This window comes from Lonchura striata, chromosome 3 (genome assembly GCF_050655825.1).
Source record: "Lonchura striata isolate lonStrDom1 chromosome 3, ASM5065582v1, whole genome shotgun sequence".
NCBI classification, from domain to species: Eukaryota; Metazoa; Chordata; class Aves; order Passeriformes; family Estrildidae; genus Lonchura; species Lonchura striata.
Window position 1 is genome coordinate 30,471,639 of NC_140705.1, and position 14,414 is coordinate 30,486,052.

Below are 14,414 nucleotides of genomic sequence, written 5' to 3' on the forward strand. Positions count from 1 at the left end.
GAGCCGTGTCCCTGTGGCGCTGGGATGGAGAGCGGGCGGGATGCCGCCTGCCCGGAAGGAAGCGGGGCAGCACCGAGCAGCCCCGGCCCCTGCAGGGCCCAGCGCTCGGGCCCGGGCTACGGCCGCGTCAGGCCGGGCCCGAGGGACGAAAGTCCCTGGGGAGCAGCCCCGGCGAGTTAATTGTATTTCGCATTGGGGGCACAAAGGAACGCAATCAGCGAGATTAGAAATTCAGTGAGTTACCCTGACCGGCAAGTAACAAATGCCGGCTGAACATCGCGAAACTCCCCCTACCCCCGTACGTTGCAAGTCTCGCAGAATCAAACGTGGAGAAGGAGGGGAAGAGCAGGAATTTCTGGAAGCTTATCACACCGGAATAAGAAGCCATCGTTTGGCTTAAAAAAAAATGAAAAATATTTTTCTGGTTTTGTTTTACCGTTAGAGGACGAAAGTTGACTCGTCTTAGGAAACTTCGGCACAAAAAATACAAATCAAGGCAGACGCACTATCAGTAAAGATGCGTCTGAAGTGCAAATGGATCAGTCACGGAAGTATTCAGGACAGGGGTTCTCTGTGCAAGAAACCCTGACTGCAGAAACTGCCCCCATACTGTATTTTCACATGGGAAAACCGGCAGCCCTGGCAAATTATTTTTAGAATCGTGGCAATGAGGAGTCACAAAACAGCTCACAACATCAGAAATAAAGGCCCTCGTGATTCCAGTAGATTTTTTTTTTTCTGGTTTAGTCGCCTGTAACTGATATAAGAAAAATCATTAAATATTCAACATCTCCTATACCCATCCAAGAGAAATTAAAATGAATAGCTGAACTGTCTCTGTTATTTTTAAACTATCTGCAAAGCTATGTAGTCCATCTTCTTATTCAGCTACATTATATGCCTGTCAGAAATAGTTACTTATCTATAGACAACTATCATCCATTTCTTGTTATGCTCTTCAGGGTGCAGTTGTATAGCATGGAAACAGCTTCTTGTTCAAAAACAAACAAAAAAGAAAACATCAGCAAACTAATAAAAAAACTACCTCATGCATCTACAAATGTACCCTTCCACTTAACTTCAAGTTTCTCTGAGATAAACCCAGCATCAAATTCATTAGAGAGCACTAAACTTGGATATCATGCTTTGATATGGAAGTGTTTCCATAAGATAAGGTATTTTTCCCACATGAAAAATTAAAAAGATGCATTTTGTAAAAAAAAACAAAACAACAAAATGTCATTAGAGAGCATGCTGAGTTTAGAGTACACCTTTTACAAAAACAAGCATTTCAGATAATAAAAGTGTTCAATATCTGAAAAAGGGTTCAGATATTAAACACTTTTTTTTTAAGAAAGGAAAAAAACAAATTCTCTCTCACCCCTTCTTATGTTTTTCAGCAGAGATTTGTAGTAGTGGGGGAGGGAATATAGAAATGGTGCAGCTTTCCTCAAAATTAACCTTCAGGGCCAGTTACTAGTGAAGACACCGCATATGAAGACATAGGAAAAGAGCAGGAAAAGGAAGGTGATCTGCTTTCTGGAAATGGAAGTGCATTCTTGTGAGTGGCTTGGTTTGAAGACCAAAATATAATATTTAGCAAGAAAGCTAGGAAACAGTTTTTTAGGGTCTTCTATAAAGCAAAGACTGTAAACACAGTTAAAAAGCTTTATTCTTCAATATGGTTTGAAGTTACCTTCTCAAATGTGTATTTCAGTGGGGGAGGGGGACTGATGGACTGATCTGTCAAAGAAACCATTTTCATAAAAAGGTAGTTTTAACACTTCCCAAATGCAGTCAATTATTTGTGCCTGAACAGGAACATGAGGAAGGAAATATGTTACTAAATTCTTATATGGTCCATACTAAACTGCATATTTCTAATTTTTTTAAAGCTACTGTTCTTAGAAGATAATTTCATAAAGGCTCTTAGAATCAGGTGTTTCTTAAGGAAGTAATTTCAGGTATTTATTTTCTAAGGAAGTATCAATATAGCTGAAAAGCTATGAAAGCTGAATTTGTGGTACAAATTTTTAAACATAGTCCTAGTTTAAGTCTACAGCAGTTGTTTTCCCCCTCCACTTCTTTAAATGAGTTTTCAAAATAATTCTATTATTTCCTCTTTAGTTTGACCAATACATGTTTTTATTCTCTCAACAATTAGTGTATCTTTTCTTGCCCACTCCATTAGAAGAACATTCCTATTATCAATCTCAAAAATATTTATACAGCTGGGGACCTTCTGATATACGAGTAGCCTCAGACAATACAGTGGAAATGCATTCTGAAGAATCCTCTCAGCTAACACAAATAGCCCTACACTGGACTAAATCCTGTTTGCAACAGCCTATAAAAATTTTAGATTGTATTAATTTGGTAAAACTAATCACTTTAATATGTAACATTTAGGAAGGAACAAAGATAAGACATTTCAAGAAGTCAAGGATATTTAGCCATTGAAATAGGGCTTATTCAATACTGACATCAGAACTAGGAGGACATTCTCCTTTGATCACTGGTGAGCATATGCTAAACTGAAATATCCTATGTTTACATATGTCTCCAGTGTAAGAACACAGAGAATGCTCTAAAGCATGTGTATTGAAGGAAACCACCATTTTAAAAGGGTTTTGAATCTCAGGTCACATGATATTAAAATAAAAGTCTAAGCCAAAAAAATCTAGGCCAAAAGTTTCAGCTTTAAAAAGTATATGTCATCTGGATTTTGAGTTCATAGTAGCTACTGAAGCATTACTTCCATTTAGCATGTGGCTCCAGCACATACAGAATGGGCTGTAAGCTTAGAACATATTCACAGCCAGTGAAACCATGCTAGGAGATAAAAGATGTGCTCACTGAGCATCTCTAAAGAATTTCAATTCTACCATATGCACATGGGTATTTTTTTTGGTCAGATTCCTGTGCAAAGATGCAGGTAAGTTAGGCTTATACAACCATTTTAATTGCAATGACCAAGGTCATTCAGGAGTATGAGCAAACAGACTTTTTGTGTGCAAGACTTGAAGCAGATCTGATAAATTGAGTATATCAAGCTCACTATATATGAAAGAGGCACTAAGATTTCTTGAGGGCACTTTCAGGAAGTGGTGGAAAAGCAATCCAAAGTTACCAATAGTAGTAATTGGTGATCAGCAAAACTGGATTCTAATACACAGCACCATTCTGTTATACAGTTAGCCTCATACTTACTGTGAAAGGTTTTCTAATCCCTATATTATAATTATCCTGGTACGTACATTTGTCCAAAGTTCAATATAAACTATAGCGTGAGCATACAGCCTTACTTCCATCTATAAGTGTTCTTTAATGCATTGATTCCTAACAGCAATAAAAAGCACCTACACCTGTTACAAAACCCTTTTTCATACATGATCTTAATACTTACAACCAGTTTTTACAATCATCTGCTTATGAAATAAGAGAACAATAGAATAATGGTGTTATTCATATATGAAAAGAGTAGACAGAAAACCTGCCTAAAGAAAAGGTTTAACTGAACAGGGTGAGGTGATCTATACTAATAGAAAAACACTATTTTTGAAAGTTACTTAGCTCTGTACAAGTAGCTGGCATTTTTATATAAACAAAATTGCTTGCTAAAAGAAAGAGACAACAGTAAATACAGTTTAAGTTATTGTCTTAGTAGACAGTATAAATTAAACTCTTCCATCCTTGGAAGTTTAAGACTTGGACTAATTAAAGTCATCTTGTCTGATCTCATAGCTGACCTTGCTTATAGATTCACAAAAGAAGGTCTTACAGTAGGAGGTATAACACAGTGGACTTCAAAACTCTTGTGAGTATCACTGGGATGAACACGCAGTGACAATTGCAGAGTCTTCTGAATAGCTTAACAAGAGCCTCTTTAAAAGTCATTGTTGCTCATGAAAGAAGTTTCCTCTAGGAAGCACTGCCATTATAGTTACAGCATTTATAACAGGTGATGGAGTACTGGCTTGGAGGATAGCCTGCTTTAAAAAAAAAAATAAAATCCTCTGGACAGTCTTTTCAAACCACATTATCCACAGCACGAGAAAGCTCATTTATATTGAAGGTTTAGTACTGGCTGAACTGTGATACCGAAGGTTTGGGATCAGGCAGAGTGGTCAGATCATGCTGGGATGTGACCAGAACTAGCAGCTGTATTTAAACCCCATGTGCTGTTCTGTGGAGTTCTGCAGAGTTCTGCATTTGTGAGCTAGAAAATGAAAGTATTTGATGTAGAACAGAGGTGTCCTAAGCAGGAAATAACTGCACAGGTGGCTGCTTTGGTAAGAGTGTTCTGGAACCAAACAGCAAATGAGCAGATACATGCAGATAATAGCTTAAACAAAAAGTGACCCTTCACTTGCAGACATTTGACAAAACTTCATATACCTCATTAATGCTAGGCTAATTTACACAGCTGATGCCCTGGCTCCAGGCAAAAAGCAGAATTACTAGACGCTAATGCAGAAATAAGGTGAAGGTCTGATGAAGTAACCACCGTTATGGAGGAACAACATAAATTGTTAAAGTGTTCTGTGGTTTTGCATTAGTATTTTCCAACAGCAGCAAACAGGCAAATTTCTACTATATCTCACCACCTTTTGGACACCCTAAATGAATGGTAAATGCTTGTAGGAGTTCAATTCAAAGAATGCCCTAAATGGGAGCATTTTACATACATACATACATACATACATACATAGATACATATATATGTAAATAGTGCATTTTGTGGGAAGAAAATGTCAGTTACTGAACCAAAATCCACTGGGTGAGGATGGTGTGACTTCTGTTCTGAATCTATCGGGAACATCCAAAATTCCATTTTAAAACTCTGGTCTCTTCTGCTAAAAATCATTTTGCCAAAAGCAACATATTCATCCTCTTGCACTAATAAGTCTGTGACAAAAATGTTTAAGTGGGACCTCAAATCCTCACCCTTGCATCTTAGAATTCTTCTCTGAGCCCTCACAGCAACTCAGCTATGCTTTTAACTTTGCTTAGTGTCCACTCATCAGGTTAATTTTGCTGCCCCTCTCACTACAGTAGGTTTGGAGCTGGATTGTGCGCTTTACAAAAAAACCCTGTGAACTCCCATCGCTATCTTCCAGATCCTGTGCCTTCTCCCCCTTCTCTCTCTCCTCCTGAGCCAAGTAAAGGTAGGTTGTCAAGGAAGGAGACATTCTATATGAACAAATGCTCATATAACCTCCCCTAGAAGAGGTTTGTATGAATAAAAAAACCCTGAGGTGCAGCTTAGAGCTGCAAGGGAGAGAAACATAATAAAGGTGACTTTGGTGCAGACCACAAAAGTATACTCCAGATTGGAGCCAGTGGACGGATGGGTCGAAGGAGGAAGAAGGCTGTACTGAGACTGGGCTAGCCTAGTAAGGATGGCACAGATATATCCACCTGTTCACTCTTCACTCTCCCATCTTGACACTGCTCTGGTTTTGACTCCTGGCATCACTCTAGCCATAGGCTCACATTCCACTGCAATCACATGTACATCATTCTCACTCTGTGGTAACCACAGTAACCAGACGTGGTACAAGTCAAGTCACTCAGAAGCTTTACTCAGTTTAAGGGAATATAGCATATGCCTGACATTTATTCAGTGAACTTAGATTTTGAGACTATTGAACTTTGGAAAGGTATCAGGGAAGAACTATGGGAATAAATCTAGATCTGGAAAAGTACTTACACTTGACCTGCTCAATCTATACTGAGTTTACTGAAATGCAGTTTGGCTTAGTTTCCAGGATTCTGCAAGAGAGAAACTTCTGTAAAGGAAGAATCACAAATCTGGGCACAGATGCAAAAAAGTTCAAGGCTATTGCTTGTTAAAGTAGAAATCGAAAACACTTATTTGTAATTGTCAGTGAGCAGTGGCAGCACCTTGGTTAAAGCAGGAAGGCAACATAGGAAGAAATGCTCAATATTTAATTGTGTTAGTTATAAAACTCCAAGCACAATACAGGATCAAGGACTTGATTTGGGGGGAGGGAGAGGGGACAGGAGGGGCCATTTACTTAAAATGATATCTGTATTTTTCATTAGCCTCCTCTTAATACAGTCTCTCAGAAGTATTTGGCCAGCTATCTCAGAACTACTACTGATTATTGTGGAAAGCTATGGAATGTGGAGGTTCCAGAAAACTAAATAAGGAGGAAAAAAAACATCAGGAAAGTAATAAATAAAGAGGAAAAAGAGAGGAAAACCACACACATGAGCTGGGCAGTTATGGAACAGTTGGTCTTATTTCAATTCCTGGAGAAATATATTGGAACAAATTAATCTATTTTTAGAAGATACTAGGTTGATAAGTAACAACCCCAGATTTGTAAGGAGCTGATTGCATCAAACTGATCTTGTTTACTGTGACAGATTTAACAGACTCATGGATGGGAAAATATGGATATCATTGAACTTAAGAGAATATTTGATGCTTTTTATGGGCAACTTGCATAAGTAAACTCAGCAAACTTTGGACAAAATAATGCATGTGTAGGAGACCAGCTGAAGATGACATGCTCAAAGTGATTACTGTTATGACTGTGAAACTGACTGGTATCAAACCAGTTTCTGTGGGTACAGACATTAATCCACCATACAAATATAAATACATAAAAGTACAATTTTAAATTGCACACTTTAAAAAGGACAGGGAACACCTCTGACCACTTCAGAAGTCAAGAACAGAAGTCAAGCACATTACTCAGAGTAATGTGGGCAAGTAAAGAATAAAGGGCTAAAATAATTAGGAAATAAATTAAGGTTAATATTTGTCCTTTGTAAGGAAGCAAAAACCACAGGAGAAGCAGCAGTTACCCAGTAGTCCTGTGTAAAAGGACCTGGGGCTAGAGTAGATCACTAATTGAAAATGAGTCAACACTGCCATACTCTTGTGAAAAAAGCAAACATACCGAGGTGTATAAACAGAAGTGCTGTAAGATATGTAAAATAAACTTTTCATTTCATTTAGTACTCATTAAAGCCTCTGCTGGGATACTTTGTCCATCTTGGGAATGATGCTTCAAGATAATATCTAGAGGTAAAAACACTGTAACAGATTCTGTGGGCAGCTGGTGGAACCTCCATCATTACCCAATTCCTTAAAAGCACCAAATACCTAGCAAGAATGGTTCAAGTATCAGTAATACTTCCTAATCTATACATACCCAAAAGCCTCTTTAAGCCTTAATTTCCATAGGTTTACATTACTTAGAAGATCTGTGTAATCAAAAATGGATTTCTTATACCATAATTCTTGGTATAATAGCTTGGTAAGGAAGTCTCTTCTTGACTTTAATGTATTTGTATCAGCTAAAGGTCAGTGTCCTTAGTTACAAGAGTCAATCTGAATGGAAATTCACAAACATTTCAACCAATAATCATGAATCTTGCTGTATAAATTACGTCTTTCACACTAGAAGATGAAGTACATTTTACTGAAAACCAAAAAGCTGGCATAATATAACTAAGAGAGGTGTGGAAGGAAATGGAATAATCAGTCCTAAACTCTAACCAATAAAGAGTAAGGCTAAAAATGAAAGATGGGAGGAGAAATTTTGTATCACAGACTCATCCTGCCATTGCATATGGCAGATCATATTAGAGCTGTTGGGAACTGAGTACATTCCTGGCCCTGGATGTTATAAAGCATTCATTCTGTACTAATTTCTTATCAAAATTAAATGCTGAAAAACATGTTTGGTTTCTCCAGCAGTTTCTAAACAACACCCAGAAGAATGCTAAAACCCAGTGCACATGACTTTCCCATGGGCAGCGATACCCTGGCAGGATCTATCAGCTAAGCTGCATTATGGGGGAAGTCACTCCACACACACCGCTGCTCCTCACAGTCCTCACAACAGCTGTGGCTCTGCAAGGCAGTCGTCAGAGGAATGGCATTTCAGAGGTTAAACGCTTGTACCCACGTTGTATAAAAGTAGACTTCGATCCCTTTATACCCAGAGCAGGTGTTGAGTCAGCTCTTTGCACTGAGGCCAAATCTCACAAGGCCAGGGAGGCAGGGCTGACAGGACATCCCGTCCGGCCGGCTCCCATGCCAGAGGATAGTGAGGGCAGACGAAGGGAATATGAATTGTAAAAGCCTGTGGCTATCCCACAGCCCAGAATAAAAGTAAGATACTTAAAAATACAGTACGAGTTAGAAGATTGCAATCTGGTTCATCCCAGCGAGTCATGTGTTACTGTGCTGTGCTGCCTGAAACAGGAGCACTCCTACTCAGCAGGAGACAGCCTGTGCTGCTGCAGCCCTGAATAGCACTCAGGGATCCCCTTTGTGCAAAGCAGGAAGAGCTAGGAGGTCTATCTCAGTTACCGGGCAGTCTCCATGGCACACTCTGCAATTCCTAAGGCGACCTGAAGTGAAAAGTACACTCTATTTTAAATTTGGTATGCTGTTTCTGATTTAGCACAGAGGATATTAAATCACTGCCTGGCTGTTTTCTGTACATATATTCTCATTCACCATAGAAAACCTAGTTTTGTGTACACACTATGTACAAGTAGGACTGATGTAATGAAACATACAGAGGCACATACAAGGCTCCCCAATCTCCCCCTATCTGAATGGGGCCCCTGAGCATGTGTGGTAGGGGTGCATGTAAGTGAAACAACAGTTGTAAAGAAATGCCGATTTTAGAAAGTGAATCTTAGCTCCTTGTCTAAATTTAGCTCTGTGGAGTCATTAGAGACAAAGTGAGGTATCACTATTTATGGGAAATAGTTTATACTTGCTCTGCAAGCTAATGCAGTCCAATTTACCTCACAAAGCTGTGCAATGAGTCATGAGACCCAGAAACACACACCCATATGCACCACAGAAGCAGAAACTCTGGCTCACTTTCTTTCCCCTTTCCTTCTGGGATATTCTTGAGAAACAGCTCAGAAACAGTTCAGAATAATGACATTCCTATGAATCAGATAGTGACTGGTGTGGGTAAAACACACTGCAACACAGAGGGTATGAAAAAAAAAAGTCTATTCCAAACTAAGCATTTAATTTCTTCTCTTTAGTACATATCCTGGTTCAGGAATTTGAAAGGTATTCCATGTCAAAGCTAAATCTATGCAGCTGGGAATACCTGCCCAGAAGAATTATTTTTCTCCTCCATAAATCCAAAGATTTATTGTATTGCATCTAGCACATTGTATAGTTGAAAGGGGAGTGGGAGCAGTGAAGCTATTAACAGGAAAACTTTTGTATTGTTTTTGTTTCCTATTTAATCATCCAGTTGACCAAATTAATTTAATGGCCATGTGATTCTCTGATTCAACCCACAGGAAGTAGGACATATCATTTAGGTGTCAAGGCTCAGTTACATCAGCTTAGCTACAAAGTGAAATTGCACTCTCATTTATTCTCTCAACTAAGCCATTATAACCATCGAGGCAGATCTAGGCTGTGTCACATACTACATGCATTTCTCAGAAGCCCAGATCTGCAATTCAGGCTTAAACCTTGTGAAAATACACTTAGCTCTTTCAAAAAGATTTGAGTATTTCTCCATGGCAATTTTGGTTTTTCCACTACTAATTCTGAAGTATTCATTATTCAGCAGAGAAGTCAGTGGTAATACAAACAAAATGTAATTTTGACTTTGGAAGTTTCCAACAATACTGAATTACTTCTTACTCTGTGCATGACTAGGTAATGTCATACCATCTTAGTCATCTTAATGTGACCCTAATCTTGTTGTCTCTATAGTCTGAACTCTGAACCACGAAATGTGTGGGTTTTTATTTTTTGGATTTTGTTTTGATTTTTCTCCTTGCTTTGCTATAATATGTACAATGTCTGCTAACAGGGGCTGCATACCCTCTCAAAGCATACAAGCAACAGACAACACCCAATTATACGCACTGATCTGTAAATGGCAATGTACAACAATTACATTGCTTCATGTATTATTCACCTTCTATTCAATTATTTTAATATGTTAAAAAATACTAAAAAGTTATCAACCACCATTATATATTTATGCTGCGTTTTGATAGTAAGGAAACTTCTCTGTCCAGCCCTGCAGGAGCCACCCTGGCAGTCACACTCACCCACCTGAGCTGGGACTAAGGTCCCTTGGCAGCTACACCACCACACTCACACAGTCACACCAGGTTTCCTCACCTGATTGCAGGTGAGGTCTCCCATAGCAGTCTCAGCTATCCAGAGCCTTAAAATAATGAACTCGTGGTGCAATAACTAAGTATCAAAATAACAGCTCAAGCTGGTGCCTCCGAGGAAGGACCCTGAACAAAGCAATCTCTGCAGTTTTATACCCACACAGTACAAGTATGAAAAAGCCTGGGAGTTGTCATCTCTTGCTGTATCTGTCAGTGTCCAGTCCCCCGGCCAGGCCACAGGTCCTTGGACCCTTTGTTGTGCAAGGGTCGGCAGTTCCCAGGCTCTTGCCTCAGGCTTTCCCCACCCAGAGCTCCACCTGCGCTCCCATGCAGCTGCTCATGGAGATACCTGCACTGAATGATTCTTCAGAACTGGCTAAGTTAATGTACATATCCTTTAAGCAGTAGTTGTCAGTACACTGTCATCTATATTCTTAGGCAGCTTCTAAAAAAATGCATCAACCAAGTATACCTTCCATTTCAAATTTACAAATTCCCTTCTTCCATATTTTCTCTCTTCCTGACAATTACTGAAATTGTATTAGTCCAGTGCCTAAACCACAGCCTAAGGTGGGGGTGGAGGTAGAGGTGGTGAGAAATTACTGCAAAAGAGATAGAACAGAGACTTTTTTGGATTATAACACCACCTGCCTCAGGGCTTCCTAGTATGAAAACAAACTATGAAAATAATCTGTGCCATGGCTCTGACGTTATGATTTCAGCCAAACCAGCAGTGTCCAAACTGTTGCCAATGCATCTTCAGTGTGTCCCAGAATGGCAGCAGTGAAGTGTCTCCTGTGCTTTCTCTCTGATGAGGCTTAAAGAAAAGGAACACAGACCACACCTGGAACACTGGCAACACCTATATCACATGTACCAGAGGGCCTCTCCTATGATATAGGGACATATCAAGTTACCCACTCGTGGACATGACTAGTGCTCATTTTAAATACAGAAAGTGCAGACTAATTCAAAGAGAAACCACAACCTGTGCAAAAAAACCCAAATCTGTTTTTTGCTGTGCAGATTACCAGAGATACCCAGCACAACACACAGTATACCACCCCTGTCTTACGTTAGTGTGAGTATAGGATGCTTTGAGGTGGCTTTAGCCAACTACTCTTCACAGAACAAAAATTGCTCTTGCTGCCATGCAGGCAGCAGTGAAACAGGTTTTCAATGGTTATTAAGGTGATTAAGCCATGGTGATTAAGCATGATTTATAATCTTGATGTTCTTACAACATGCTACGAAAAGTCTCAGTACAGAAATATCCACAAGGTTTAAAAAAATGATCTGTCATCACCGTACTTGAGAGTGTTGGTATACGGTTCTCAGTTACCTTCTAATAGGCACGTCAAAGGTTTCAAAATAGACACAAATTTCCCGGTGGATGAATTATAAAGCAGGTCTTATATTACTGCAGCTGGTGCTACAAGTAATACATGTATCAGTATAATCATATTTTTTATGGTTAATTTGAGGCATATATAGTTTCAACTGTAATGATACATCTGTTGCAAATATAACATAAGCAGCAGAGTTAAAAAAAAAAAAAAAAAAAGCACACAACAAAGTCACTATCCTGAGCTCTCATCAATCAGACAAAAGAAAGCAAGAAAAGCAAGAGCAGGGAGCACAGCCCTGCCTAGCAGGAAGTAATTGTTTGCAGTGAAAGTGAGGTGAAATACAGATGTAAATGTAAAACCACAAGTGCAGTGATTTTAAGGTTTCCACCTCCATAGCTTGGTGGAATAAGATGACAAAAGGTTTGGTCATCAGAAATAAAACACAAAAATGTCAAAATCAATTCACTATTTGACTCTAGAAGTGATAAACTTAACAAAACTCCATAGGCAACTCACCTGCACTGAAAATTGCTATGAGTAACACCACTTGCAGGACACAATACATAAACTTCTTTCAATTTCTTCCTCCTTATTAAGCAAGACAGTTTAATCCAGTGTACTTATACATGCCTTTTCCCCTATTTTATACATTGTGAATGTTGTTTTAAACGTGAATAGCTGCAATGTGTGGGTGTTAATTATGTAAGCAGTTATAAAGAAGAATAACACAATTGATTCATATTCTATACAAAAAAAAGTTTGGATACTATTTTCTTTTTCTGAAATACAAAGCAGAATTACACTGATTTGAACAGAATTATTGTTGCCAGTGTGTCATTTAATTGAAATGGGCTAGACTTGCATCATACTGATATCCATAAAAATCTGACATCTTTAACTTAGATGATAAATAAAACATGAAGCTGAACTTATGCAGACAATGGAGACTGCACTGACCAGAGGCTTTTGTTGTAGGAAGTGTTACCTGTGGCTAGAATACCTTTCCAGTGATGCTGCTTATTACTGTGCCAGAGCCTCTTATTTTTCAGACCCCTGGTTTGTGCCTTCATAAAAATTAGCCAGGTTTAGTTTTTGGTTCCTCTCCTGTGTTACCGATTTCTAGATTTGCGAACATTCCACTATGGAACCAACTGTATATTTAGAGAAATTTGAGAAATCTTTTCACCTTTGCATCTCAGCTATCCAGGCCTGAAAGCACAAAAATGTGCTAAGCAAACAGTCACAAGCTAATTGCTGACTTTTCAGAGGTTCGGGGGCTGCATTCACAAGGCATAGAGGCTTTGAAGAGCAGCACGGTGCTCACAGTACTGGCTCCCACTCCACAACTGCCTCCCCCCTCATCTCTTGCAAGTAGTCCCCTGTTACACTAGCCCATCTCACGAACAAAGGCACTATAACCAAGAAATGTTTGAAGTCACTCAGGTGAAAAACACTGGGTGTAAAGACTAGTTATTTATATTTCATTATTATATCATTAATATATTACTAGCCAATACATTTTTGACTATTACCTATTTACTGTAATTTTTATCTCTGAAGGAGTCAGGTAGGTCTACTCAAACTCATACAAGGACACAACTACCACTGGGCCTCTTCCCTTTTGAGGATGGTAATAAGGGTTAGGGTTCAATGTGAAGCCATTTTCATTTAAAGCAAAAGCTCCAGGACACAATTACAGCTGGAGACAGTGACTTCAAAAAGTGTGTGGGAATGGAGGGGCCTCAGAGGATTCTTTGGGACATGACTGAAACCCATTTGGGAAGTCTTGGTACTTTCTTTACATACAGTTAGTTCTCAGATTAAAATCACATGCAGGAAAGGCACTATGCAAAGAGTCAAAATATTTTATTGACTATGCTAATTGGCTTGCTGATATTGAGATTTTTCAGGATCAGCGTTCTAGGAGAAATTACTTTGATCCCATTACTTTGAATTCATTTAGTGGTTTATCTGTATTATCCTCTATGCCTTCTCATCCACGTGAGCTACCCCTGGGCTGGCTGGCCGGAGAAGCCGTGCTGGGTCAGGGGCTTGCCATGGCTCCCCATTGTTACAGAAACATGCACCAGCTCAGCACTGCCCCGCTCTGTACTCTAAATCCCTGCTTTTGTGTTTCCTCCCAGCCAGAGATAGCTGCTCTCAGCAGCCTCCTTGCCTGGAGCACTGAGACAAAGAAATGTACAACTGCATAGTTATGCTTCATGACTCAGCTGAAAAGACACGAGTCAAACAGCAACCTCCTCACAACAACCAGAGCTGCATATTAACCATCCATCTGTGCATGCTGCTGTGACTTTGCGTCATATTTTGTGATTCAGAAGAATTAAAACGCACACAGAGGAAGAGGAAACCCATAGAGAAATTTATTTTTACCTCCTGTAGGAAGACATCTGTCTTTGTAAATGTGTGTTTGTACAGGCTGCATGCACATGCTCTGAACAGTGAAACTTCCATCTGGGCTTCAAAGTGGCACACTTACTATTTAACTTCCATTGAGTAGAAACAGACGGATTTAGTTTGGAATTTTGTTTTGGTCTGTTGCCTTTTTTTTTTTTTTTTTTTTTAAACGCTTAGATCCTCAGAAGTAAAGCCAGCTGCTTATAGTTGAATTCCAGCAATTCAAACTGGTTGCTTGCATTCTGACTGCTTGTTTAATACAGTTGGTATTTCAACGGTCAGGAGTAACCTCTGAAGTTAGCACCCTGTTAAGAGAGTTGGGGGAGGAATCAGTTTCTGTGGCTTGTGATTTTGTATGTTCTTAGACTGATGAAGAAGACTGCTGTGGATTGATTTTCACAATCTGCTTCAAGCCAGAAGAGAGAATTTGAATCCCAAGAATGTTGCAATGCATGCAAAGTTACAGAGATCTATGACATCTAAGCTTGA